This window comes from Dendrobates tinctorius, unplaced genomic scaffold (assembly GCF_039654945.1).
Source record: "Dendrobates tinctorius isolate UK_male_01 unplaced genomic scaffold, ASM3965494v1 ptg000004l, whole genome shotgun sequence".
Lineage (NCBI taxonomy): Eukaryota > Metazoa > Chordata > Amphibia > Anura > Dendrobatidae > Dendrobates > Dendrobates tinctorius.
This window is the reverse complement of record NW_027361672.1, coordinates 24,082,320-24,109,006: the sequence shown is the minus strand read 5'-3', so window position 1 is coordinate 24,109,006 and position 26,687 is coordinate 24,082,320.

Genomic DNA, 26,687 nt, shown 5'->3' with positions numbered 1-26,687 from the left:
CAACAGACAAGAGCCTTCCAACTTTGGATACAAGCTGCAGAAGCCAAAATATGAGTATTCTTCAACATAATGTGTGCCTGTCCTTTCAAATTTATTATGTACTAATGTTTTTTTTTGTTTAAATTCCAGCATGTCTTCTGTATCGGAATATTCTCCATCCCAGCAAGAACTGGTCCAAGCAGAGCGTGAGGTGAGGATCTTGCTGCCTTTGGGTAAGTATAGCTGCTGCCTCTTCAAATGTGTAATACATTTTTTTCTTTACAGACCTCATCATCGGACCCAGCAAGTGAAGTGGAACAGCGGGAGCAGCCTAGCCAAGTCCCAGCAAGGAGACGGATTGTAAGTATATAGTCTTTGAATGTCCCTTTTTTAATTTATTTTTTCTCTTCCTTTTTTTCTGTCTTGTTTTTCAACTTCTATCTTGCTTTCTTTTATTTCTATTTTTCTATCTTTTTCCTTCAAAAAAATTTCCAAGATTATGTTTTTCTTTCTAGGTTCCACAACGGGATGAAGACATTTACTTGGACAACAACGCCCTGATCCGCCTGGTCCAGGCGCGTGTCCCATTGTGGGACAGCCGTGGCCAACAGTACAAGGACACTGTGGTGACCTGGCAGCTCTGGAATGAGGTGGCCGCAGCGATGATGGATGGCTGGGACAGCGCCTCTCCAAGTTCCAAAAAGGCGTTTCGCAAGTATTTCCATGCTCTGTGATGCCGCATTGACTCTTGTTCCTGATTATACTATTGTGTTTCCTGCTAGATATATTCTAGCAGTAAACACAACAGTGTCATCAGGATCAACAGTGACTGCATTATGTATTGTACTTCTGTATTGATCCTGCTTTGACTCTTGCTCCTGATGATACTGTTGTGTTTCCTGCTAGATATATTCTAGCAGTAAACACAACAGTGTCCACAGGATCATCAGTGACTGCATTGTGTATTGTACTACTGTATTGATCCTGGTTTGACTCTTGCTCCTGATGATACTGTTGTGTTTCCTGCTAGATATATTCTAGCAGGAAACACAACAGTGTCCTCAGGATCAACAGTGACTGCATTGTCTATTGAATTCTTTTGTGATGCCGCATTGAATGTTTGCCAAATTCACTCAGGTGTGTGTGATGATACAGATGTTGCCATCAGTGCATTGTCTAACGTTTTTTCTTTGTTTTTCCAACAGGGAACAAAGTCTGCACACGTTGGCGCTCAATGAAGGACCGCTTCAACACTGATGATCGTGCTGAGGGACAGGTTCGCAGTGGTTCAGCGGCAAGGACCAATAGAAAGTATCACTATCATCGCGAGTTGGCGTTCCTAAAACCAGTCCTTTCCACCAGAGCGTAAGTATTACATTTTTTTTTAATAATCTGTGCTTTTCTATTCCACAGCTGATGCTTCTTGTAAATGCATGATAGTAATGTTTTTCTTTTCTTTCCACAGCACCAGAAGCAGCACCCTGCAACCTGTCTCTGGAGCGGTCCTTCATCGGACGACCTCGGACCCGTACCAGCCATCCGACAGCCAGGAAGCAGATTGCAGGTCAGCAACACAGACAGCTGTTGACCAGGAAGCTGGTCAATCAGATGTTCCCCTGTCCCAGGTCTCTGCCACTGGTTATGCAGGCACTTCCCGCCAGCGGCAGAGGGCCTCGGACAGGCCTGTCTTGCCCGAGTTCATGCACTTGAGCGAGGCCTTTCATGCCAGCCTCAAGTCGCTGTCAGACAGAGTGGAAAGCGGTTCTTCACTCATGGAACACGGTTTTACCCACATGGAACACTGCTTCTACTCTGTCGACTAGTGCCTTGACCGTCTGGAGGCTGACCTCAACAGACCAGCGCACCATTTTTTCAGTAAAATTGAATGGGGCATGGCGGAACACCTTAGTCCTGAGCAACAGCTGAATGTGTTGCAGGCCTGCAACACTGCTTACTTGCAGGCTATGCAGCAGAATCGGTACATGAAGCAGTCACTGGTGTAATTTCCAACAGTGCCACCACTGGCTCGCTACACCTCACTACCGACTTCTGCTGCATACCATTGCACAGCCACCTGCATTCCTAGCCAAGCCAGACACCACTACACCACACCAATGCCAAGTGCTGCTGGATACTCCACCCCCGCCACCACCATGGCAAGCGCTGTCTGGAGCACCACCACCGGACCACCATCTTGGAGAATCGCCACCGCAGAACCTGCTTGGGCCACTGCCACCTATTCTCCTGTTCGGAGCACCGCCACCACTTCTCTGTCTAGGAGCACTGCCACCACTCATCATCATTCAAGGAGCACTGCCACCACTCCTCATCATTCAAGGAGCACCGCCACCACTCTTCATTCATGGAGCACCGCCACCACTCCTCATCATAGGAGCACCGCCACCACTTCTCCTCCTAGGAGCACTGCCACCACTCCTCATCATAGGAGCACTGCCACCACTTCTTCTCCTAGGAGCACCGTCACCACTCCTCATCATAGGAGTGCCGCCACCACTTCTCCTCCTAGGAGCCCCATCACCACTTCTCCTCCTTGGAGCCCCACCACCACTTCTCCTCCTAGGAGCACCGCCACCACTTCTCCGCATAGGAGCACCGACACCACTTCTCCTTCTAGGAGCACCGCCACCACTCCTCATCATTCATGGAGCACCGCCACCACTCCTCATCTTAGGAGCACCACCACTTCTCCTCCTAGGAGCACTGCCACTAATCCTCATCATAGGAGCACCGCCACCACTTCTTCTCCTAGGAGCACTGCCACCACTCCTCATCATAGGAGTGCCGCCACCACTTCTCCTCCTAGGAGCCCCGCCACCACTTCTCCTCCTTGGAGCCCCACCACCACTTCTCCTCCAAGGAGCACCGCCACCACTTCTCAGCATAGGAGCACCGCCACCACTTCTCCTTCTAGGAGCACCACCACCACCACTTCTAGGAGCACCGCCAACACCGAGCATCAGAGGGGTGACCCACATTTCCTCTTTTACCCATCAAGGCCACGGTCCACCAGCTCAAGGCGGTCGAGCAATGTAAGGCGGTCACACGGTGGAAGTCGGTCCAGGCAGGTGACTCCTGCCCCAAAGAAGCAAAAAAAGACTTTGTTTGTCCCTCCCCCTCTCCTCCTAATGTGTCTCACCCTGCCTCCAGTTCCATCTCTGAGCTCCCTTCCCACAGTACTTTTGTCGCCCCTTCCCCTAGAACCCCTTCCTCAACTACCAGCCGTTCCTTGTCTCTCCATACCCCCAAAGTATCCCAATATTTCCCCAAACGTCCTTCACAATAAAAAATTTGTTTGTTTTTTTTTTTAAAATAAATGTGCAATTCTGCTTTCACAAAATACCGTTTGATTAATGTGTCTTTCGCCACCTACACACTGCGCCGTACACACAGTGCACCGTACACTTTGCGTTTTTGAAACCACAAAGCTCCATTACTGACACGCTTCTTGTGTCTTTCTTGGAGATATGTGTAGTCAAAAACACAAATCTATGACTTGTATTTTCATCACTAGTCTCTTCAGTCGGCAAATATTGCACAGACTGAATCGAGCAGGGTTCCCCAACTCCAGTCCTCAAGGCCCACCAACAGATCATGTTTTCAGGATTTCCTTTGTATTGCTCAGGTGATAATTGCTTCAACTGTGCAATACAAAGGAAATCCTGAAAACATGACCTGTTGGTGGGCCTTGAGGACTGGAGTTGGGGAACCCTGGATTAATGTGCCTTTGGCCGCTTACACACACTGCGCTGTACAATTTGTGTTTTTGACACCACATAGGTCCATTACTGACCCATGTTTCTTGTGTCAGTCTTGGAGATATGTGTAGTCAAAAACACAAATCTATGACTTGTATTCCCCATGACATGATGGGGAAAATACACGTCATATGTACAATACCCTGGCCTTGTATCATAACTATCACTCCTGGGCAGGTGAATACACATGAGTTTTAACCTGCAGCGTCGCTTCAGTCTGCATATATTTCAAGCAGACTGTAGCGATGCTGCAGTTTAACTCATCTGTGCATTCTCCTGCCCAAGTGTGATAACTTTCTGGAGTCAGGATGCATTAGTTTGGGCATTCTCACTTCAGCATGACACCAGACCTGGGTATCGTAGAAGTTGTATAAACTTTATTATGTCTCCAGTCTGCGTTCAAACTCAAGCCACAGTGATGATACTACAAATAATATTTATAGTCACAGGGTCATGTGTCATAAAGAGTGACGGATGCTAGTGCATCACCAAATCACTATTTGTAACATCAAGCCATGTGACACAAATATTAGTTGTATTATCTCCACCGTCACTGCTAATTGAACACACACTGTAGAGATGATAAAGGTCATACAACTTGTGTGTGTGTATGTATAGTCAACTGGTCAGGAATACTGGTAAATTCATGATGCAAAAACACAGCATCATTAATTCACTGGTACACCTGGCCAGTTGATTATTGTATTGGAGTGTAAAAAGACAGAGTGCACTCGGTACAGGTATCAAAACAGGTTTTTTATTAACATACACAAGAAAACATTTTTACACCATTTGATCTTGCCATTCCACCCGTCCTACATCTGAGTTGAAGTAGGCCGCAAATTGGTCCCTCATTTGGCCAACTTCAACGGATGACCTGAGAGGGTGCTGAGTAAATTCAGGCAATGGGTTAGGAGATGCATCATCGAGTTCAAAGTTCAGGTGTTCGCTACCCATCACAAAATTATGTAGAACCACACAGGCCTTCACCACCTCATCCACTGTTTCCAGTTTCAGACTAATGACTGTGCCAAGAATGCACCATCTGGAGACAAGTATACCAAAGGCACACTCTACAGTTCTTCTGACCCTGGTTAGCCTGTAATTAAACATTTTTTGGTGTGGTCCAAGTCCCGGCTGGAGTAGGGTTTGTGCAGGTTTTGGCACATCTGGAATGCCTCATCCCCAACCAATACAAATGGCTGTGGTGGACCTTCGGAGTTGGGAAGAGGCCGTGGCATGGGGAAATTGAACTTATTGCCATACAACCTCTGGCCCATGTCCGAGTTCTTAAACGCCTGGGAGTCATTCCCACGGCCAAATTCCCCAATGTCCACTGCAACAAACATACAGTCTGCATCCGAAATGGCCATGAGTACTTTAGAAAAGTACTTTTTGTAGTTATAGTACTCAGATCCAGTTCTGTTTGGTTTGATAATCCAGATGTGTTTCCCATCAACCGCTCCTAAACAGTTGGGGAAATTGCAGACGGTCCAGAATTTTTCTGCTATTTCCATCCACTTTTCGGCGGTGGGCAGGGGCATAAATTCAGGACAGAGAATGTTCCACAAAGCCCGGCAGGTGTCAGCAACAATTCCAGACAAGGTGGATATTCCAATCCGGTACTGGAAGTGGAGTGAAGAGAGGCTCTCTCCAGTAACCAGGAATCTTGGAAACGAAGAAAAAACAAAAATTAATATTTATGTATATGGATTTTTAAAACACATAAAAAAAAAATAAAAAAAAAAAATACATGGCATAAAAATAATACTGCAGCCTTTTGTTTACTACATGGCAGAACAATAATTCTGCCAGATTTGGAATAGTACATGTCACAACAAAGAAAATTATGCATGCATTGGTTTTGCAATATTACGTACCGTAATGTGACCAGGAGCCATTCCTCCGGAGGAATCGCACGACGGAGCTGTGTGTCCTGTCTTCGGATGGCTTGTTCAACACGAGCAAGTACTTGTAAATCCCTGAAGCTTTGTTGTATAATCAGTAAATTTCTCTGGGTTTGCCTGGAGCTCGCTGTAGAGGGTGTGGTACGCTCCACGGCTCTCCCGGAGTTCAATAATCGGATGTATCCACAAACGCCGCCGCTGCCGTCTTCGCTGTGTCTCTCTCTCTCTTTGTTGATGGCAGGCAACTGCATAAGCCTGAGCCATCCTGATGTCCAGATCCAAGTTGAAGTGAAAACTCTTCCAGCACAGATCCATGTTTCACAAAGGAAAATGCAAGCCAATGTGAAGAATTCAGCTGTAAACTGGGTCTATATAAAGAATTCCCATAACACACGCCCACTGATGTCCCATTGGTGGAGTCTGTTGCAAGAATTTTTCAAGGATTTTCCTCCTGTGAAATGTGACACCTAGACTACCCATGCGCATAAAAAACGCAAACGCATGGAAAAACGCTTGAAAATGTATACAAACTCTGCGTTTTTTTGTCGTAATGCGTACGATGATACGACGAAAAATCGCAGTGTTTACAAGCGTTTGTAAGCGTTTTTTGCATGCGTTTCATGTGCGCTCGAAACGCTGAGCAAAACGGTGCAAGTGTGAAACTAGCCTTACAGGTGATGTTACAGACACAGTTCCAGTGATGTACTGTTACAATAATTTGTGGAAATAGCATAGTTCCTCTTAGTTGTCCTATTATGTCATGCAGCAGGAAGAAGCAACAGTATGTGTGTTTTTTAAGTATCTTTCAAAAGTTATTTTCTACTTTTTAATATTAGATTATCCTAGCAATATGCCATGATCTGATGTGATCAGAATACTTCTTTAATTCCTCAACATCCATTTCAGTACTAAATGACCAGTTAATTATTGAGAAATGTGCACACGTAATAGTTTAATGAACCTAACTTTGTTTTTATTTAGGGCTAACAAAATAAAAAAATGTTTTTAATACCTTGTTTTTTATTTCCAAAACTGGTAAATGTAACTAAAATAGAAGAATGTTTTTCTATTTTGTTTTGGTTGCTTTTGATACATAATAACATGTGCAGGCTTAGGATATGAGCACTAGTTATTTTCCTTCATATATTTTATTTTATATATTTTTACAATTGTAACATAATAATAAAAGATCTCTGGGTATATATATATATATAGTACATATATATATATATGTGTGTAGTGAGGTCATGAAACTTTTCAAAGTGCTTTATGATCCATGTAGTGCTGGACATTTGTTTATCTGACCCCAACATTTATTGGGTCCTGCTATCTCAATTTAGTTTGATTGATTAACAAGAAGAGAGAGAGCAAAAAAAAAAAAAGGAGATCTATGCCTTAGCCTCCTATATATTCAGACATAGCTTGGGGAAGGCATTTATGCAGGGGGCATTTATGCACATTTAATCGAAGTACATTTAATCAAAGTATGAGGCAGTTATAACATGGCAGTTAGACAGGGCAGGAGACAGGTAAGACATTTATTAAACCAAAAAACTATTCCACATGGTCAGATGGAAAGACCTCTAGACCAATTAATTATACCAAAAAAGACCAAACAATTGTAGGAAAGATATTGAAGAAGTATTAACTGAGGATGCTCACACATCAGCCAAATATAAATATATAGTTAAATGCTCAGAATATAATCATATACATCAAAAATATCCTGAAGAAAAATAGAGGCTCAAAATGATTTCAAAAGTAATACAAAATTTATTGAACATTGACAATGTGACAAACAAAGTGTCGGGGTATGCACACACAGAAGGTAGGAAGTGGGAGATTCAATCATAAATAATTATCCTCTAAAATGATACTTTATTTCATTAAAAAGGCCAAACAATTGTTCATACACCAAAAAATACCAAAGTGACAAAAAAAGAAAACAAAACAAAACAGTGTTCAAACCAGAAAAACCCCTTAAGGGAAAAACTAGGAATCCCTAATAGATGTCCTGAGCTTTTGCCTACCTAGCCGCGGAGGTTGGCACCCTAGGGGGAACGTTGTGGCGCCCCCGCTCAATGGTGGCTGTCCACCGCCCTGGCATTAACTCTCTACACTCCATCCATATCGGCCCCTCACTCCTTTCCTCTCCTATGTATAGCACTCATGCTCTTTTCACATTGCTAAATTGCACAGATCCATTCAGTCCCACCATTCAACATCAGAGACGCTCTCACAAATCACTTAACCATCTGCTCACTCTTTCTATCCTCCTTCTCTTAGTCGCAGGAGACATTGCTCCCAACCCTGGTCCCCCATGTTCTAGAAAGTCAAACCCCCCCAACTGCTACACTCAGAAACCCCTCTAATCTTTTTAACATTCCCTGCATGCCATATGTCTCTCTTAATTGTGCCCTTTGGAATTCTCGCTCAGTGTGTAATAAACTCTCTTTCATCCATGACTTCTTCCTTTCTAATTCTCTTAACCTTCTGGCTCTTATCGAAACCTGGATCCAGCAGTCAGACACTACCGCTGCTGCTGCTCTTTCATATGTGGGATTACACTTCTCTCATACCCCAAGATCAGACAATAGAGCAGGTGGAGGCATTAGTCTGCTCCTATCACCAAAATGTATCTTTCAGGTTATCCCTCAAGTTCCCTCACTTGTCTTCCCTTCTTTTGAGGTCCATGCCGTCACACTCTACACACCCTTCTCCATGCGTGTGGTGCAGGTATATCATCCTCCCGGCCCCTCCCATCAGTTCCTGGATCATTTTGCCACTTGGCTCCAACATTTTCTCTCCTGTGACATCCCTACCCTCATCATAGGCGATTTCAACATCCCCATTGCTCTTCCCCTCTCCCCATCTGCTACTCACCTTTTATCTCTAACCTCCTCAGTTGGCCTTTCGCAGCTTACTAATTCTCCAATGCATGAAGACGGAAACTCCCTCGATTTGGTCTTCTCTCGGCTTTGTGCAGTGGATGATTTCACAAACTCCCCTCTCCCGCTCTCTGATCACAACCTTCTTTCATTCTCCATCAAGAACTGCCAGGCCGCTCAGGTCACCCCCACTGTCCATACTTATAGAAACATACAGGCCATTAACACCACGAAACTTATGAAGAACTTGCAGTCTTCATTGGCCCCTATCTCCTTCCTCTCATGTCCTGATTCTGCACTGAAGCATTACAATGAAACACTTCAAAGTGCCCTGGTTGATTTTGCACCTCCTATACATAGAACAACACGATAAAGACAGTGACAACCCTGGCATACCCTGCAAACACGTTTCCTGCAGCGGTGCTCCAGGTGTGCTGAACGTCTATGGAGAAAATCCAATCTACACAAAGATCTCATCCATTGTAAGTTCATGCTTAGAACATACAACACTGCCCTTCACCTCTCCAAACAAACCTATTTCAACACCCTCATCACCTCACTGTCCAATAACCCGAAACGTCTCTTTGACACTTTTCATTCCATGCTCAACCCAAGAGTGCAGGCCCCAACCACAGAGCTTCAAGCTGACAATCTGGCCAATTACTTCAAAGGAAAAATTGATCATATCCGACAGGAAATTATCTCCCAATCATCTCATACCATGCACTGCCCTCCCCCACTGCATCTAGCTCACTCTCTAAGTTTGAACCAGTCACAGAAGAAGAAGTAAGCAGGCTCCTTGCATCTTCTCGCCCAACCACTTGCACCAGTGACCCATTTCCGTCACATCTACTCCAGTCCCTTTCCCCTGCTGTCACCCCTCACCTAACTAAAATATTTAACCTCTCTCTCTCTTCTGGTATCTTTCCCTCCTTATTTAAGCATGCCATCATACATCCACTACTTAAAAAACTATCCCTCGACCAAAACTGTGCCGCTAACTATAGACCTGTCTCTAATCTTCCCTTCATCTCTAAACTCCTGGAACGCCTGGTCCACTCCTCTCTGATCCGCTATCTCTCTGATAACTCTCTTCTCGACCCTCTCCAATCCAGTTTCCGCTCTCTACACTCTACTGAAACTGCCCTTACTAAAGTCTCTAATGATCTACTAAAGTATAGGAGTAACCCCGGCACACTAATAACATGAAAGTAAAGTCTTCTCAACGACAGTCTTTAATTGTTGTGATTTTATTGATTGTGAAAAAATGGGTGGTGTTACAATCCAAAAAAGGGTGGTGTTACAATCCAACGTTTCAGCTCTACTTCTCGAGCTTTCATCAGGGATATGACTAGATCCTTGGTTTTGAGGTGTGTGTATAAGTGGTATAGGTTTGCCTTTGTAATCCAGCTGCTGGAACGGTACCTATAGTAACCACGATGTGTAGGGTCAGCACGTGACTCCCATCCTTGTGTCCTAAATCTAGTCAGGTGTGGAGGAGCACCATAAAGTGCTATAAGTGTAACTTGCACATACCCCCACTGTGAAACGCCCGGTGGTTCACTAATGTGAACAGACTTTTAAGCAGTAGATTCACCGCTGTGAGCGGACTTTTGCTTTTGAGCGGTAGAAGCCAGCGGCATATACTTGCTAATCGTTTAGGAAGTCTCTCAATCAGTAGAAGAAAAAAAAAACAAATCACCGAGCTCTGTTCCGGCCGGTAAAAGGCTCCAGGTGCTGGCAAACGTCCGATAATTCTCCGATGGTGATAGATCCCGCGTGAATGGTGTGAGAGCAGGGAAAAGAGCACAAATGATCGCTCACCAAAGTAGACACAGTCCAACGGCGGTCAGCATACCAGCCGCATTATAGATTGTAGACACCCGCGGTCAGTGTGGTGTGAATCTGGCAGGACCTGCGATGATAATCCAGATCACGAGAGGCGCGCAATCACGTGATGTCTGATAACAAGAGTGCTGCTTGAGCCAAAATTCCAACTAGTTTCGGAATAGCACGGATTCCTTCCTTGATCCTACAGGTAACTATATATATATATATATATATATATACACTCACTGGCCACTTTATTAGGTACACCATGCTAGTAACGGGTTGGACCCCCTTTTGCCTTCAGAACTGCCTCAATTCTTCGTGGCAGAGATTCAACAAGGTGCTGGAAGCATTCCTCAGAGATTTTGGACCATATTGACATGATGGCATCACACAGTTGGCGCAGATTTGTCGGCTGCACATCCCTGATGCGAATCTCCCGTTCCACCACATCCCAAAGATGCTCTATTGGATTGAGATCTGGTGACTGAGGAGGCCATTTGAGTACAGTAAACTCATTGTCATGTTCAAGAAACCAATCTGAGATGATTCGAGCTTTATGACATGGCGCATTATCCTGCTGAAAGTAGCCATCAGATGTTGGGTACATTGTGGTCATAAAGGGATGGACATGGTCAGCAACAATACTCAGGTAGGCTGTGGCGTTGCAACGATGCTCAATTGGTACCAAGGGGCCCAAAGAGTGCCCAGAAAAAATTCCCCACACCATGACACCACCACCACCAGCCTGAACCGTTGATACAAGGCAGGATGGATCCATGCTTTCATGTTGTTTACGCCAAATTCTGACCCTACCATCCGAATGTCGCAGCAGAAATCGAGACTCATCAGACCAGGCAACGTTTTTCCAATCTTCTACTGTCCAATTTCGATGAGCTTGTGCAAATTGTAGCCTCAGTTTCCTGTTCTTAGCTGAGAGGAGTGGTACCCAGTGTGGTCTTCTGCTGCTGTAGCCCATCTGCCTCAAAGTTCGACGCACTGTGCGTTCAGAGATGCTCTTCTGCCTACCTTGGTTGTAACGGGTGGCAATTTGAGTCACTGTTGCCTTTCTATCAGCTCGAACCAGTCTGCCCATTCTCCTCTGACCTCTGGCATCAACATGGCATTTCCGGCCACAGAACTGCCGCTCACTGGATTTTTTTTCTTTTTCGGACCATTCTCTGTAAACCCTAGAGATGGTTGTGCGTGAAAATCCCAGTAGATCAGCAGTTTCTGAAATACTCAGACCAGCCCTTCTGGCACCAACAATCATGCCACGTTCAAAGGCACTCAAATCACCTTTCTTCCCCATACTGATGCTCGGTTTGAACTGCAGGAGATTGTCTTGACCATGTCTACATGCCTAAATGCACTGAGTTGCCGCCATGTGATTGGCTGATTAGAAATTAAGTCTTAACACACAGTTGGACAGGTGTACCTAATAAAGTGGCCAGTGAGTGTATATATATATTTTATTCTCCATTGATTCATAGCGCGAGTATCATTTTGTTTAAATTGTTTATTTTCACCCCTGGTGGTGTGGGGGTTCCTTACTCACTGCTGAATCAACCCTGCACACTAGCACCATTGGTATATTGTATATATATATATAAATATATATATATATATATATATATATACGCATCAACCACAGGGAAACCAATATAAAGTATGAGCACAAACCTAAGGTTAATATTAAGTATTATTATATTAATAAATTATTTATTTATTATATAATTAACATTATTATATTATTGTATAAATACCAGACATTTTTCTATAAATCACCACTGTGTTAATACAGCAAAAGTTATTGGTTTTAATAAATGTGCTAAATAAACATCTTACAGTCTAGATGAGAAGAATATAAAGTGATTCTTGCCTGTATCGAGGCTTCACACAAGTCCAGAAACAATGAATTATATTTAGTTTTCTTGGAGATGTCAGCCTCTTTTACCCAGGTCAGGAAAAAATCACTTATTGCTTCTGAGCACTAAAGACAGTTTTCTCTTCAGGGCAACTCCTTTCTGCCACCCTTGTCCCAAGACATTTCTTTAGTGATATCTTTTTCATGTAAAATAAATGCAATATCTTGTGTTTCAAGGGAAATGACAAGGTATTAAAGAATTCTGGTTAAAACAAGAATAAAAAACCTTGGTCTTTATAGCTTTTGAAGACCCATAAAGGCTACGAAGATTCAAAGATTCCTTTATTGAAAGCCACCTTAGAAAAAATAGAGTTCAGCTGCAAACTACTGTATGTTTAAATGCAGGGAAAATAAAGGAAAAGTAACTTCATTATTGGAAGAGCAATTAAAGAGAAAAGACGTGGATTACAGTTATTGCACTTTATATCAAACCGATAATGCACCAAAGAGATATGGTAAAAATATTACTTAGTAACTGAACCACACATCAAACCTTTCATAATGTACTACTGGATGGCATACTTAATTCTTCCTGACACTACATTATGCCTTCTGCATTAAAAGCCTAAGTTAATCTGTTACATGTCTAGAAAAAGATAAAACAGATCAGTAGTAAAGTACAGATCTGTGAGAAAAAGGGCATTTGAAAATGGTCATTTCACATTTTGTTTGGGTTTTTTTTGCAAACCGTGATCCTGTTTTGATGGAAATATATTGCTGTATGGAAGGACAGGGATATCATAATGAACTAAAGTGTTAACTAAACTAGTTCCCTTGCATTATAAATGGATAAACACCATTGCATATGAGAATCAGGAAGGACAAAATGAACGACAGTAGAGATGAGCAGGTCTGAAGAAATTTGGATTCAACAAATCACACATGTTTTACCGGGAAATTCAGGGGTGGGATTCAGCCGGTTCTCCCCGGTTCGCTGGAACCGGTTGTTATAAAAGCAGCCGGTTCCCTGAACCGGAGAGACCCAGAGCCGCGATCCGGTACTTTGATGTTGCAGGCAAGGGGCCGGAGCAGAGGAGGACTCTTGCTCTGCTTCCTAGCTCCGCCCACCGGATACCGCACACTGATACGTGCTCTGTCTGACTACTGGTATGCAAATAAAGTCTGTGGAGCCTCATTTAAGAGTCTCAAACACGGAACTAGCCAGATCTTCCTCCAGGGAAGGACCCAGCCAAGGAGTGGCTCCTTTTGGAAACCACCATTACCACCATATTAAGTGGCCCTTTAAGTCAATATCCAGCTCTTTATGAGTTTACAGATAATGCAAGGGAAATACCAAGGCCAGGTATCCATCCACAGCGTTAATAACATCTCAAGGAGTAATATAAAGTGCAAAAGTGCATCCTAAAAGTGACAAAGTGCAAACCTATATTCCCATCATAGAATGTTACAATACTGAAATATACAAAAATCAGTGATGATATACAAAAAATAATACAAAATAAAAAATAAAAAACAAATAATACATATATAGATAGACAAAAAAGAATAAATCAACACATGAAAAAATTAGAAAATATATGGGCAAAAAGAATAAAAAAAAGAAAAAAAAAAAAAATAAATAATAATAATAATAATAATAATAATAATAATAATCAAAAAGTCTTCTTATCCAGTTGGAAAAGGTCCCTTGGTTCTGTTCAATATTCAATAATGTCTCACATCAAGGAATTGTCCCAGCATAAAATAATGGGGCATCATAACCAACGCAGATTCCAAAGGATCAAGATCCGGCAAGGCAAAAACTTTAGGAAAAAACTGAAAGACATGACAAAATTAAAAATAATACACTATAAAAACGTGGGACGATGATACAAATTCATTCTTTAAACATATAATATATGCATAAAAATACGTATATATAAATGGACGCTACCACAGAGACTAAGACAGAGATGGGTGGAAAGGCAAAAAAGAACATTCTAAAGAAAAGGGACAAAGGTAAGTTTTTCATTGAGTCCTTTGGGTGTGACGGTGTCAAGGGTGACGATCCACCTACATTCACGTTGTGCCAAAAGGCGTACCAAATTGACACCCCTAACACCGCCATGGACCCTATCAATGCCCCTCACCTTAAGGCCACTGGGATCAGAACCATGGCATAACAAGAAATGTCTCGGTAGGGTTTTGAGCAAGGTGGGATCCACAGCGTCTCTAGCGGCAACGATATCACGAACGTGTTCGCGTGTCCGTACCTTTATCTCCCTCGAAGTGAGACCTACATAAATCAGGGGGCAGGTGCATGTTGCGTAATATATTACATGAGTTGTATTACATGAAATATAATCGCGTATTTTGTACTCCCTGCTCCCATCAGATGTACTAAAGGTCCCACTCCGACACGCGACACACGCGCCGCAGGGGAAGCACCCAACTCTAGGATTGCTCATATTAAAGATAAACTGTGATTTAGTCGCATAATGACTTTTAACAAGATGGTCTTTTAGGTTCCTCCCCCTGCGTTGTACCATCAAGGGACGCTGTGGTAAATTCCCGGCCAGAAACTTGTCCGTTTGTAGAACTGGCCAATGTTTATTTAATACATCACGAATCTGATCCCAGCGACAATTAGAAGTTGAAATAAATCTCACTGCACTGGAATCAACCGAAGCCTTCCTATGTGAGGGCACAAGAAGTTCCTCCCTTTTAGTGCACTTGGCACGTCTATAGCCCTCCCTACTACAACGGTTACTATAACCCCTATCACGAAACCGCTCCGTGAGGCGGGTAGATTGCTGTTCAGCGCGGACCATAGTCGAGCAGGTCCGCCTGTTTCTTAAGAATTGTCCAACTGGGATGGCTTTAATCACAGAAAAATTGTGTGCTGAGTAGGCATGTAAAAGAGAGTTCACTGCCGTTTCCTTACGATGTAAATCGGTCTCAATAGACCCATCCTCTGCCACACACAATTTAATGTCCAAAAAATCAATACATTTCGCATGATAATTGAATGTAAATCTAAGATTAAATGGATTCACACTAAGGGACTGCATGAATTTGGATAGGCTGGTCTCGTCACCCCTCCATATCATCAATACATCATCGATGTAACGAAACCAACCCACCACCTGGTCCGCGGCATGTGCCCCATCCACACAAAAAACCTGCCTCTCCCAGAAACCAAGAAACAGGTTTGCATAGGCCGGGACACACGCCGCGCCCATTGCAGTCCCCTGTAACTGTAAATAAAATTTGTCTTTAAAAACAAAAAAATTTTTTGTCAAAGCAAACTCTAATAAGTCTAAAACAAAACCAGAAAAATGGCCATCCCAGTTGGCAGTCTCAAGAAAAAAGCGGACCGCCCGAAGGCCATCGCTATGTCTAATAGAGGTATACAATGACTCTATGTCAATAGTTACTAAGAGCATGTCTACCTCTAGAGACAACCCATCAACTTTAGTTAGAACATCAGTGGTATCCCTGACATAGGAGGGGAGCGTTTCGACCAAAGGTTTCAGATGATGGTCAATAAACTTACAAATATTTTCGCTCAACCCCCATGCCGGAAATGATGGGTCTTCCGGGAGGATTTCGGACGTCCTTGTGCACCTTTGGGAGCAAATAAAAGGTAGGTACCTTAGGATATTTAGGCACAAGGACGTCCAAAATCCTCCTCGGTACAATACCCGACTCATCAGCATGATCTAAAATAGCCCTCAACTCCAGAGAAAAGGACACAGTGGGGTTGCTAGGCAAAATACGATAAGTTTGTTTGTCCCTAAGCTGGCGAAATGCCTCTCTTTCGTACTTTTCTGTCGGCCAGATCACCACGTTCCCTCCCTTGTCGGCAGGTTTTATGACCACAGAATCAAGGGATTGCAACTCTCTCAGAGCTTGTCTCTGCAATGCAGACAAGTTGTCCCTACATATATTCCCTGATATCTTTCGTAGGTCTTCAGTGACCAATTTACAGAAAATCTCCACCTGTGGACATAGTGACAAGGGAGGAAACGTGAGTGAGCGTGGCATAATTGAACGTGGTACAATACCAATACCTACACTGTCGGGTTGTTGTTCTTTCAAAAGATCCTCCAAGTCAGCAATTGCTTGTTGTTCCACTGTATTTAAATCACCATCAACTCGATGATGTAATTTTCGTAGGATCAATTTGCGACAGAATAAATGTAAGTCTTTTAAGACTGTAAAAAAATCAAAACCATGGTTAGGGACAAAATTTAAGCCCAATTGCAACATCTCCAACTGTGTCTCAGAAAGAATATGTGAAGACAAATTTATTACCTGCAGCCTAGAATTTTTAACCTTGCGTTCATAGGTGGGCGATGTATATTGCCTTCTTTTATTGGCATAACGCCCTCTAGTGACTCTGGTGGATACTGCAGTCCTGGAATTATCAGTCCCAGAAGTCTTTGTCTGATCAGATTTAACACTAACTTCGTCAGCCGAAGTTAAAGAAGATAATGAACCAGAACGTGATTGAGGGATGGATTTCACCCTAGTTATCCTATTCTTCCATCTATATACTTTATTTTCCAGAGAGTCTGAATAATCTCCCTGTAGTTTTTTGGACTTAACAGCACATATTTCTTGTTCCCATTTTGTCAAATCCTTCTCAAGATCTCCATTTAATTTTTCCAAAGCATCAGCATTTAGGGTGTCTTTTAAAGAGATTTGAATACCATCAATCTCCTTTTCTAATTCTCCCAATTTTCTTTCATCCAATCTAACCAACAGTTCCATAAAGCCCCAGGAACACTTATTGGCAGTCTCTTCCCATTCTTTTTTAAAAAGAAGTCAGATGTGTCACAGCCTGTGTATGGTACAGTCCAACACCAGGTCAGTTACTGTATGTGCTGCCTATTGGGGACCTGTGCTGCCTATTAGAGACCTGTGCCTGCCTATTGGGGACATGTGCTGCCTACTGGGGACCTGTACCTGCCTATTGGGGACCTGTGCTGTCTATTGGGGACCTGTGCTGCCTATTTAGGACCTGTGCTGCCTATAGGGACCTGTGCTGCCTATAGGGACCTGTGCCTGCATATTGAGGACCTGTGCTGCCTATAGGGACCTGTGCTGCCTATAGGGACCTGTGCCTGCGTATTGGGGACCTGTGCTACCTATTGGGTAACAATGCTGCCTATTGGGGAACAGTGCTGCCTATTGGGGACCTGTGCTGTCTATTGGCGACCAATGCTGCCTATTGGGGGCCTGTGCTTGCCTGCCTATTGGGGACCTGTGCTGCCTATAGGGAACAATGCTGCCTATTGGGGACCTGTGCTGCCTATTGGGGACCTGTGCTGCCTATTGGGGACCAATGCTGCCTATTGGGGACCTGTGCTGCCTATTGGGGACCTGTGCTGCCTATAGGGAACAATGCTGCCTATAGGGAACAATGCTGCCTATTGGGGGACCTGTGCCTGCCTATTGGGGACCTGTGCCTGCCTATTAGGGACCTGTGCTGCCTATTGGGTACCTGTGCCTGCCTATTGTGGACCTGTGCTGCCTATTGGGGACCTGTTCTGATCTCATTCCAATTTATTTTTTTTCAACTGTTGACTGCGCCCCCTACTTGTATGTTTGAGGAAAAGGTGTGTGTAAATGGGTGTGGCTTAATAATGGGTGTGGTTTAAATGGGTGTGACTTAAATGGGTGTGGTTTTCCTACACACAAACACAGAACCTGTTGTTAAAAATTTGAATCCCATCCCTGGGGAAATTAGATGTGCATCAGATTTATTCTCCTCCTTTTGAATATCTCTTATAATACTTTGGGTCACAAGAGAGACTCCAGGGCAAAATAAACGTAAAATATAGAATAACAAAAACTAATAATACCTCACCACTCAACTCCGCTGCTCACTGTTCCTCATACCGTATGTGCTGTTCTATCTAAAGTTATGACTATATGCTTATATAGATTGTGTTATGTTACCATTCTTTGTGTTCAGTTTTGCATTTGGTCTGCTGCCACCTGCTGTCCTTTTTCTGTATAGCAGACTGCAGCTAATTAATTCTAGTACATGCCTTCCACTTCCAGGTCAGGTCAGTCCTTCTCTTCCTGCCGGTGGCCATTACTAGTTTCATTTTCTCCTTGGAGAGACACGCTTACCAGGCTGTGAAAGGCATCAGTTTTTTTACCATAATTTCACATACAAATCCGTTGCTCACCTTGCTGCATCTTGCTGTACCACCTTGGTCATTACACCTGCATTTATGGAGAAGTACTGCATTACCAATCATACGCTGTATGTCCAGATTTCCAATAAACAAGTCAGGACTTCACAATATCTGGTGTGTATCATCTCTCCGGACGCATGAACAGCAAAACAGCAACAATGGTCCTGTCTGCTCTGCATTGAGGAAACAGAAGGTAGGAATCTCTCCCAACCCCAATCAACTACACCTCCATTCGCCTCATGTGGGGACAGAACACCGTACTCATCAAATCTTTTGAACACAATCGCATTCTGAATTTTCACTTCACGCTAGGACATCCAGCTGCAACTAGGACCAAGGTGACCATATCCATACTAAATTATTTTACTAGGCCATGCACACATGCATTGTAAAGTTAAAGCAAGCACAGGATCATTCCGGGCCTCGTCATGCCCAGAAGTCCTTAGAGGAGTTCTCCAAGAAATGTAATGAAATAAATACATAAAATAAAGTATATTTAAATATTACAAATTTTGTTATATACCTTTCTTTAGCAAAAAATTAGCAACCAGATAAGCTTTATTTAGTACACTGTCAGGATTTTAAATGTCAGCTACCATCTTTAGCAGTTTCCCAGCTGTGATGCAGGGGTTGCGTAAAGACAACTGGTCTAGACAGCCTTTGATTGAGAGCGGTCTCCTTTCAGGTATCACGAAGTCACATTCCTCTGTTCGCTGAACCTGAGGCTTTTAGGAAAATTTGCAATATTTATTGTGTAAGGAATGCTACTCATTTGGGTGCATCGGGAGGCAAAGTAGGAAGCATCTCCATTTAAATGTCCATGTTGGTTTATTGTTCATAAACCATCCTTCAGATCCTTATTATTGTTCCCACAGTTGATTTCATCACACCAAACTGCTTGCCTATTGCAGATTCAGTCTTCCCAGCCTGGTCCAGGGCTACAATTTTGCTTCTGGTGTCCTTCGACAGCTCTTTGGTGTTCACCATAGTGGAGTTTGGAGTGTGATTGTTTGAGGTTGTGGACAGGTGTCTTTTATATTGATAACAAGTTCAAACAGGTGCCATTACTAAAGGTAATGAGTGGAGGACAGAGGAGCCTCTTAAGTTACATGTCTGTGAGAGCCAGAAATCTTGCATGTTTTTAGGTGACCAAATACTTATTTTCCACCATAATTTGAAGAATAAATCTTGTCAAATCAGAAAAGGTGATTTTCTGGATTTGTTTTCTCATTTTGACTCTCATAGTTGTGGTCTACCTATGATGTCAATTACAGGCCTCTCTCATCTTTCTAAGTGGGAGAACTTGCACAATTGGTGGCTGACTAACTACTTTTTTCCCCACTTTGTTGGCAGCCAGACTTGCCCATCTCTCAGGCTGCCCGTAAAACCTGGCCCAGATGCACCACACAATTCTTTTACTGCTATGTGCACTATAGCAATATTCAAGGATTATATCACAAATGATAACCATCTCTGTGATACATACCTCCCATCAACTATTAGTCTGGTAGCTGCCTTACAAACTGTATTTCATTTTGGAGAAATAGCATCAAGAATTGTACAATAGAGAGAGCAGCAGAGGTGGTCAAAGATGTGGGCAGTGAGGTGAGTATTAGTTTTTGGGGGTTTCCTTACCTTTTTACCAACCTTCTATTTTTCAGAGAAATGACAGTCAGATGATTATCACTTTGCTGAATTCATGCTGAGTGAATTACAAAACATCCACATTCTGGAGAATGCAGAGTTTTGTAAAATTTGAGTCTAATTCAATTCCATAAACTCGCCCAACTGTAAATGACAGTATAACAGGTGACACTGTAAAAAATGTAAAGTAAATTAGTAAATCATTTATGTGTGTCATAACTGGATGCCAAGCTATATTACTAAACATGAATGGATCAAAACACTTTAACACTAACAAAGAACCCTTTAACACGTAAAAGAAAAGATCATTCCTGTCACCAATTACCACGCTACTGAAACATAAGAAAGCAGGTTAATGAGGTTTTGCTATGATATCATATGGACTATCCCAGTATATTAAGCACATTATCATACCTCAGAGGTCAGCGGGTCTCAGTGGGGTACCGTTGGATGCAGGAGTGTATGTACGTGTCTCTCTCCTTACAAAAACTATAAGAAGAGTGTTATACATGCATTTTCCAAGTAATTAGAAGCTTTCAAGTATTGCGATTTGTAGCTAATTTGTTCTATGCTAATCGAATTTGGTGGAAAATTTGGTGAAGCCAATGAATTTGAATTTCAAATTATTCTCTCCTCTCTAAATATTACCTATTCTCTTCTCATCAAGAAACAGATCATACTACTTACCGTATTTTATTCGGTTGTCCATGACAGCACCACCTGAGAGAGGGGATCTGCCCTTCAGGAACAGGATATCCTACAGATACATAAGGGCGGCACCTCTCCCACGCATCAGTTGGTTTCCTGTTCCTGGAGGACAAGATTCCCTACAGATCGCACCATCATGGATGAGGAATCCCCAGGCCAGCTGTCCGACTCAGGTAGCGGGGGGTCTCTTACCTCGGGCAGTGCGGGGTCCCCTGGAAGCGCCACGGTGGGCCCGGGCAAGGCTCCACGACAGTGTGCGGAGCAGGTGGGAGCGGGGTCCGGCGGATGCCCGTCTCCAGGGCCGGCGCCGGCAGGTGAGTATAAATCCCCCCCGGACCCCGATCTCTGGCCCTCCTGCTGCAGTCTCCCCTCGGTCTGGGTCACAGTCGGGGGCCAACGGCTGTATCCTGGTGCCAGGCGGGGAGCGCCATGCTGGGTCGGACGGCGCCATGTCGCTGGTGGCCCGCTCGCCCCCGCGCATTCACGGAGGCCGGAAGCGATGCGGCCGGCGGGGGCGGGGCCGGAGGCGCCGGGCCGGAAGTTGGATACCGGCCGGCTTTCCTCCTCTGTGTGTCGCCAGGCGCGGCATCGCAGGCACCGTCATAGCGGCAGGGGCGGGGGGGCGAGGCACTGGGGAAGAGTCCATGGGCGTCTCGGGAGGGGGAGGGGGGGAATTAGCCCCTGGCCATGACACCTGCTACCCCAGATTTCCGGGGGGAGAATATAAAAGGGCACAGAATCGCTGCAGAGCTGCTTTAGCTCATCTGCAGCTATGGATGAGCCAGAAGCTCCTGTGACCCAGCTGGACCGAGAGCAGGAATGTACCTCAGAGAGGTCCCAGACAAGCTCCCAGCAAAAGAAAAAATGAACTGGACAATCTGGCCACAGAAGTTCCTCCAGGCTGAAGGATCCAGCTCACCCCCCCGTGATCTGGTACCTACGCCTTCTGCTCAGGGTAAGAGATCTTCGTGAATGTGCCCTGATGCAGTGTTCCTCTTATGTTTTTCCTCCTATAGGGGAAGAAGTGTGCTGACAAAGCGAAAAAGGGGAGTGCGCCCTTTGCAAATGCCCCTTGGTGGACGCCTACCCTAAAAAACTGTGCCAGTCATGTATACGGCAGAGGGTTAAAAAAAGGGGGGGGGGGGAGTAGTCATAGAAATTACCAAACAGACTTCCTTACCCTTTCCCCACTCCTACAGGTGGCGGAAGAAACCCCTGACATCTCTACGAGTCTAAGGGAAATTATCAGGACGGAAGTTAAAGCCCTAAAGTCCATATCCCAGGGGGAATCATCTAGGAAAAGAAAGAGAGCAAGTTTCTCAGGGTCGGGCTCCTCAGCTGACCCTAGAGGAAATGAAGATTCCTCAGAGCCCTTGATCTCCTCGTCTGTGTCCTCTTCAGAGGAGGACGCTAGGGATGGGCGAATCTACTCGTTAGGACTCGTTACTCTGCGAGTAGTAGGGGACTCGCAGGAGTCGGTACTCTGCGAGTTTCCAAGCGATAACGAGTCCAATACAAATCAATGGCAATCCTAGTTTTTTCAGAGTTTAATACAAGCAATTCTAGTTTCTTAGCGATTTTGTGTCCCCCTGCTGACACAAAATCGCTAAGAAACTAGGATTGCTTGTATTAAACTCTGAAAAGAAAAAAAAAGGAGTCTTAGCGATTTTGTGTCCCCCTGCTGACACAAAATCGCTAAGAAACTAGAATTGCTTGTATTAAACTCTGAAAAAAAAAAAAAATAGGAGTCTTAGCTCTCTCTCTCTCTCGCACAGGAATGCAATACTTGCATCCCCTTTCATTAACATTGGACTCGCTAGACTTGCAACGAATAGCGAGTTTCCGACTCGGACTCGTTACAGTCTAGCGATTCCGAGTATTTCAGGATTCGCCCATCCCTAGAGGACGCCAGTCGTTTCTGCCTGGGTCTAGAACAAGTGGACAAATTAGTCAAGCTAGTTAGGGCCACCATGGGGGTAACAGACACAAAACCAGAATGGTCAGCGTAGGACCTAATGTTCGGTGGTTTAGACCCCAGGAAACGTAAGTCGTTCCCGTTAAATGACAAAGTCCAAAACCTGATCAATAGGGAATGGAAGAAACCAGAAAGAAAAGGCTCCCTACCACCGGCTTTTAAGCGGCGATATCCCTTTGAGGACCCCTTGGTAAACAAATGGGACAAAGCCCCGAAATTGGACGCAGCAGTGGCAAAAGCGTGCAAAAAATCCGCTATTCCCTTTGACGACATGGTTTCTTTAAAAGATCCACTAGATAAAAAGGCAGACTCCTACCTGAAAGGGACATGGGAAATGTCAGCTGGCGCCCTGAGACCGGCAGTAGCAGCTACCTGCACAGCCAGATCTATGATGGTCTGGCTGGACCAGCTGGAATCACAATTAGAGGACAGAGCCTCGAGATAATCTATCTTGAAGACCCTACCTACCATGCAGAATGCGGCAGCCTTTTTAGCCGACATTTCGGCAGATTCTGCAAGAATGACGGCCAAAGCCGCAGGTCTATCAAATGCAGCCCGATGGGCTATATGGCTGAAGTGCTGGCCCGGGGATATCCAGGCCAGGTCCCGGCTTTACGCTATCCCGTGTGAGGGTGAATATCTATTCGGACCAATCCTAGATGAACTCCTGGAGAAAGCCGACGTCGATAAAAAGAAATTCCCTTCCCTGCCTACCCCTTCCTATAGACATCCCTTTACTAGGAAGAGATTTTTCCATAGAAGATCATCCAGAGACCGGGGCAGATGGGATGATAAAAAGAAAAAAGGTACCAGGTTTATGTTTGGTGGGGGACACCAGGAAGCATCCCGTGAGGCCAAGAAACCTCCCCAATGTCTAGCGGCTCCGGTGGGAGGTAGACTATCGGCCTTCTACCAAGCCTGGTCACGGAACTCAAACAGTAACTGGATCCTGGGGTTGGTAGCATCAGGTCTAAGGCTAGAATTTGCCTGTGCCCCCCAGAACACTTTTAAGGTCACCCCGCTCAGGTCTTCCCTGTCGGAACAGGCTGCCCTAGAGACAGAAATCCATGACCTATGCCATAAAAGAGTACTGATAAAGGTACCAGAGGCAGAGAAGGGCGAAGGCTTCTATTCCCCCCTATTTTTGGTCCGTATACCGGATAGTTCTTACAGGACCATAATCAACCTGAAGGCACTCAATAGATACCTGGTCATTCGGCCATTTAAAATGGAAACAATCAATTCCACAATAAAGTTACTGCTTTATGGTGGTGTTGGATTTAAAAGACGCCTATTACCATGTACCCATTCATGCGTCTCATCAGCGTTTTCTTAGAGTGGCGGTTCATTTAGAGGGGTCAGTACAGAATTTCCAATATGTCGCCCTTCCCTTTGGTATAGCAGTCGCCCCCCAGGTGTTCACTAAAGTTATAGCGGAGGTTATTGTCCATCTACAAGAAGCAGACATCCTGGTAATCCCCTACCTGGATGACTTCCTTATTGTAGGCAGAATGGCAGACCATTGTCTGGATCAATTGCAAAAAGCAAAATCAGCTCTGGAACGGTTATTGTGGCTACTAAACATTAAGATGTCCCGTCTGCAGCCCATGAAAGTTCAGCAGTTCTTGGGTCTCACCCTAAATTCACAGAATCAGGAGTGTCGTCTTCCACCCGAAAAATTAGTTCGCCTACGTCATCAGGTCCTGAACGCCACCAAGACCATGTCTCTTAGGAAGGCAATGTCCCTCCTATGTTCTCTCTCGTCCTGCATCCCCGTGGTCCGGTGGGCCCAGTTCCACACAAGGGTGCTACAGGGCGAGGTTTTATGACATCAAAAAACCCTGGGGGGCTATCTAGAAGGCCAGTTGACTTTGTCCCAACATACTTTGAAATCCCTTGATTGGTGGCTAGACGAAAACAATCTAGCCACAGGGGTGCCCTGGGAATATAACGTAACCCGGGTAGTCACCACAGACGCAAGCCCTACGGGTTGGGGGGCCCACATGGGGGAGGTCTTAATCCAGGACCTATGGGAGAACCATCAGTTGGAAATGTCCTCCAACCTGAAAGAGCTAACAGCCGTAGAGCAGGCAGTTAAAAACCTTTTTGTGTATCTACAGGGTCACCATGTTCGAATATTCTCAATCAGGTCACCGTGGCTTACATCAACCACCATGGTGGGACTCGTTCCAGATCCCTGATGAAGGTAGCAGAGCGGCTGTTGTAATGGGCAGAGCAACATCTCCTGTCTTTAACAGCTCTGCACATAAAAGGAAAAGAAAACACCACAGTAGACTTCCTAAGCCGTAACCTTCTAAGGCAAGGGGAATGGTCTTTAAAAACCTCCATCTTCGACCTGATCGTACAAACATGGGGGCAGCCAGAAGTGGACCTCTTCACCACCAGAGAGAACACGAAGGTGCCTCAGTTCTGCTCTCTAAATCCCAGAGAAAGCCCTCTGGCAGTAGACACTCTTCTGATCAAATGGGACTTCGGGCTAGCATACGCCTTCCCTCCCCTGTCTCTACTACACCTTGTGATGAGCAAAGTCAGGAAGGACAAGGCGAGGATTATAGTGATTGCCCCGTTTTGGCCCAGGAGGGCATGGTTCTCATGTCTCAGGACCATGTCGGTGTCCGACCCTTGGGTCCTATCAAACATCCAAGATCTCCTATCCCAGGGCCCAGTGTACCATCCTCAGGTGGCTGGCCTACATCTGACGGCATGGATTTTGAACAGGCACTACTAAAGGAGAAAGGTTTCTCCCCAGCCCTAATTAACACCCTGATCAAAAGCAGAAAACCAATTACAACCAAAATCTACATTAGGATCTAGAAAAGATTCCTTCAGGGTTCAGGGGTAGTAGCTGGGCAGTTGACACCGATAGCGCAGATCCTAGAATTCTTACAAAAAGGTCTGGACATGGGGCTTTCCACCAGCACCCTTAAAGTACAGGTGTCAGCCTTAGGGGCCCTTTTTAACTGCAACATCGCCAGTAACTATTGGATCAATAGGTTTATTAAGGCAACAGGCAGGTCCAGACCGGTAGTAAGAAATACATTTATGCCATGGGATCTAAACCTAGTCCTCACGGCCATGACGGAGGCCCCGTTTGAGCCTATCTCATGAGCCTCCACAAAAAAACCTGTCTCTTAAAGTAGCTCTTCTGGTAGCGTTGACATCAACCCGTAGAGTAAGTGACATTCAGGCGTTATCTAGACTTCCTCCCTACATACAATTCTGGGACGACAGGGTAATTCTTACACCCGATCCAGCATACCTGCCTAAAGTAGCCTCCAGTTTCCATAGAACTCAGGAGATAGTCCTTCCATCCTTCCTCCCTAATCCCACGAACAATAAGGAAAGGAAACTACACACTCTAGACGTTAGGAGATGTCTCCTAGAGTACCTGGCGGTTACCGACCCCTGGAAAAAGGATAGTGCCTTGTTTATCTCCTATCAGGGCACCAGAAAGGGCCTTAGGGCTTCAAAAAGCTCGCTAGTGAGGTGGATTAGGGAGGCCATTTCATTAGCATACACCTCAAAGGGCAAACCGGCTCCTGGCAAGCTGAGGGCGCATTCCACCAGGGCCATGACAACCTCGTGGGCAGAGAGATCGGAAGTCTCGATCGACCAAATATGTAAGGCAGCTACTTGGTCCTCTCCGAGCACCTTTTACAACCATTATAGACTAGACCTGGGTGCTTCCTCAGACCTCTCCTTTGGTGTCAGGGTTCTGCAGGCCGTAGTCCCTCCCTAAAGTAATTATTACTTTCTGTAATTCTCTCAGGTGGTGCGGTCATGGACGACCGAATAAAGTCGTAGTTACTCACCGGTTAATGGTATTTTTCGGAGTCCATGACAGCACAAGTATATTCCCTCCCTTTAGTTTAGTTTGGGT